Source organism: Pinus tabuliformis, chromosome X (assembly GCF_031772625.1).
Source record: "Pinus tabuliformis cultivar Carrire ecotype Pingquan chromosome X, CPIR1, whole genome shotgun sequence".
Lineage (NCBI taxonomy): Eukaryota > Viridiplantae > Streptophyta > Pinopsida > Pinales > Pinaceae > Pinus > Pinus tabuliformis.
The window spans coordinates 847939162-847943643 of record NC_142308.1 but is presented as its reverse complement, the minus strand read 5'-3'; positions in this window follow the sequence as shown (position 1 = coordinate 847943643).

Genomic DNA, 4482 nt, shown 5'->3' with positions numbered 1-4482 from the left:
AGAAGGATATGAACCGTTAAACCAGTGGTATCGCCTCACTTGTAAATGGTAAGTTGAATTTCTACGTGTTAATTGCTGGGTTCATTGAATTGGGTCTTGAAATCCAAAGCTTATTAAATATTCATAACATTGATTTGGGGATGGATATATGTTATGATTGATATGTGAATGGGGAGCTGTGGCTCATTTAGATAAATTTTATGAAGCTGGTTTGAATTCCATGGGATGGGGCGAAGACCTTTTAAATTAAATGAAAGCATTCATATCGGATTTTAAATGGTTCTATGATCATTGTTAAGTAATAAAGTTTCCACGAGAGAATTGAAACCTGAGTTGTTGAATGCCCATTAAAAAAAAACTTCCGCATGAGTTGAAATTGCCAGTGATTGATGTTTTGATTTGGGTAAATGCTGAGTGCGCATTATGAAGCATGGTTATTTGAATGATCCTGGGTATTGCAAGCTCTAAGCTTGCGTCAATTATTATGAGACAATAATATTTGACTTTTCTATTTTTGACAACCAGTCTAAAAATAGACTTTGATCACTCACACTGTGATCACTCACACTATGGTCACCCACACTGTGATCACTCATACTGTGATCACCCACACTATGATCATCCACACTGTGATCATCCACACTGTGATCAAAAATAGAACTTGCGCCATAATTTGCCTGCGGGCCCACTTAGTGAAGGCGACTCTTTCCACTAAGCTCCATCATCTTGTTGCATTCTCAACAAGCATTTCTTGTTGCACACTTTTCAACACTCCCTCTCAACAAGAAAGGCTTCCTCTCAAACCCGATCCTGAAACTCTGGAATGTTCTCCATGCGACACATCTGGCTGGTCCACTTTCTCTGTCATCAAAGTCTTTGACTGCTATTGCCTCTGTCGACTGAAGACTATGCATCTCTGTGCTCTTCAGTATCTGGCTGCTCTAGCCTCTGTCACTTTGATCTCTGACTGCATCTGTGCTGCTGCTGGTTCTATCTCCCAGCATTGCATCCGCACTGCACCTCCCAACTGACCTCCTTGTTGGGCTAGAAACACCCGCTGATGCTGAAGCTCTACCTGCTGCTGACAAGTGCTCCCTCTCTGACATCTACGCTACTGCAACATCTCCATGCATCTCGCACCATTGTAGACCTCTCTGTGCCACCTAGCACTGTGCAAAACACTTGTGCCTCTCGCATTGTTGCAGCCTGCTAGCTATGCATTGTCTTGGGATTCCCTGCACTGTCGCTCTCTCTGCCGCTCCATCCGCATCTGTCTCTACCCAATCAATCAGTTCCTGCTACTACACATTGGGGCTCCCGTAGCAAGGTCTCATCCAAGAGGTTGGGTACCTCAAGGATCTTGCCCCTCCTCCTTAGGACTATCAATCCACAACACCCCACCTCCTACCTGGAGGTATGGCTGCATGCGATCCCTCAGCCCACCTGGCTCGAAGTTTCTCGCTACTGGAGGTCTCTGGATGAGTAGATGTCTCTACTCGATCTCCTCTCAGCTTCCCTTGTTGTGGCTGCTCCACAACCTCCTGAAGCTGCTGCACCAATCGTGGCTCCTCCACAATCGTCTGAGACTTCTTCTGGCTCTGCATGTTGAGAGGTAATATACGCTCCCTCTCAACCACCAAGTCTCCATCAGTTTCCTCACTGCTCAAGGCTTTGCATGCATCTTGAACCTCAAGAGCATACAGGTTCTTGACCCGTGAACCAATCTGCTTCACTTGTCTGGTGATGATGTGTCTAAGGAAAACCTTTCCCTTACTGAAGATTACATCATAGCCTCTGTCTTCCAGCATCGCGATCGACACCAAGTTTCTCTTCAGTCCTGGTACATACTTGACATCGGTCAAGGTAAGGCGAGCTCCATGCTCCCTCTGAAAAATAACTGTGCCTACACCTGAGACACTATACTTCTCATCATTACCCATCCCTATGAGTATCTGGAGATCTTTCTCCTCCAAAGTACTGAACAAACTTTTGTCACCGGTCATGTGGAAAGAAGCTCCACTGTCAAGAAACCAACCACTTCCCATCATGGATGAAACCATGCATGCGAAGAGTGTGAAATCCAACTCAAACTGTGAAGCAAGTGCCTCACCTTCAGATCCTTCCCCAGATCCCTTCTTGGACTTCTTCTTTAGGCAATTAGTAGCATAATGACCCAACTCATGACAACGAAATCATCTCACCTTCACCTTGTCAACCTTCTTCCCATCATTAGAAGAATTGGATTCAGAAAGAGAAACCTGCCCCTTCCCCTTCTTCGCCTTACTCGCTAAGGCACAGTTCTCCTCATCCTGTATGGATGAAGAACCGTCTCTGGTGCTCTGTCTAATCTCCTCCTGCATCAAATCCGACCATAGTCGTTCCTAATTTGGCATTTTCTCCCTTCCATTCACCGATTCCTGGTAGCTATGCCAACTCTTAGGAAGGTCAAGGAGTGCTAGACTCGCCATCCCCATCCGACAATCACCCCCACACTTCCCAGCTCATCCCGGCATTAGGTGAACTTCGTGAGATACTGGGGCATACTGTCTCCATTCTCACACTGAATGTTTCTAAGTTTTATCTCTTGCTTTCGAATTAAATTCGAATTCCACCAGCACAAAACTCAACCGCTTCCGATCTAGAATTCATGAGAACAAATTATTTCTTGTACAGAGATCGACTGTATAGGCATTCACCGGATATCTCACCTTCCAAAAGAAGGATGAATCCAGAGGCTACCTGGCCCGATTACAGACTCTACCTGAAGAAATAAAATGTAAACAATTTCTGAATAATAGATCCGATGATCAATACTCGCTTGATATCCTGTAAAAATCTCTTCTACAAATCAAGCAGCTCCGATACCATGTAGAACTTTTTCTACAAATCAACCAGCTCTGATACCATGTAGAAATTTTGAATAATTTAACACATATTCACAAAGATTATCCTGATCATACAATTATAAGCGGAACATGTATAATACATAATCTCCTCTACGTTGATCATCAATTTACAGAAGCAGAAACATTCACAGGCACACATAGAAGCATCAATCAAACTCATTAACACAGTATTTTCCCGGGGAAAGCATCTCGCTAAAAACCCCAACTATCTGCATATTATAGTGATTGAATCATGTAACAATACATATTACAATACTCCTCACAAGTACTCAGTACTATCTCCACATGCTACACACAATACAACTCAGATCTGATCTCCAAATCTCCCCCGCTGCTTGCCTGCCTCCACAGCTCAATACCTGCTCAAGAATTGATGAGAATGGCTTACCAAACTCGTATTTGACCTGCAAATAATCACTCACACTCTGTTGGACGTGAGCACAGGCTACAATTCTTGATATTGGCCAATTCATTGGCATATTCAATCCCTCTGATTGTGCAAATCATCATGCACAGCTATAGTCACAACTGATAGCAATCTGATCCTCTAACACCTGTCCTTGCTGAACTGAACATGCACTAACATGCAACTAAGTTAACTAATGTATTCTATAGTTGCATTATGAGTTAATAACTTGTGAATTAACTAATAACTAATTCACCCAACTCATCTCTAGTCTATTTGCCAGTTAGACTAAATACAACTAGTTTAACAAAGCTAAACTGAACACAACTCCATCAACTGCACCTCCAGTCCACTAAACTCAACTCACTTGAGTTCTAATTGAAGTCTTGCATGCAAATATTAGTCATCCCATAGGTAACCACGTATTTCCCTCTAGGATCTACATGTACCACATCCGTAGCTCATCCTGAAGTGCTCCAAGAGAATAAGATCAAGTTTATAGTCCAAATATTATTATGAGACAATAATATTTGACTTTTATATTTTTGACAGCCAGTCTAAAAATAGACTTTGATCACTCACACTGTGATCACTCACACTGTGATCACTCACACTGTGGTCACCCACACTGTGATCACTCATACTGTGATCACCCACACTGTGATCATCCACACTGTGATCATCCACACTGTGATCAAAAATAGAACTTGCGCCATAATTTGCCTGCGGGCCCACTTAGTGAAGGCGACTCTTTTCACTAAGCTCCATCATCTTGTTGCATTCTCAACAAGCATTTCTTGTTGCACACTTTTCAACATGTACTGGTACATCAGCTAGTACAAGAGCTAAGGGGGTTGTAGCTCCCTTCTAGGGGAAGCTGGAGAACGAGAGAAGGTAATGGCCTTCTGCAAGTAGAAGCATGCGTACTGGTATAAGTCTGCTCCAGTACAGAAATATTGTAAAAAGAAGTTTCTTATTAAAGGAAGATAAAAAAAGAATTGCAGTAGGTGGTTTTCACCCACATTGGGTTTCCACCTTACATCATGGTGTTCATGTGTGCTTCTTGTGTGAGATGATCTATTCATATGATTAATGAAGTTCTGATGCACTAATTAAAGATCAACATTTAATGGATTAACTGAATCATAACTTTACTGGATATACACTAGT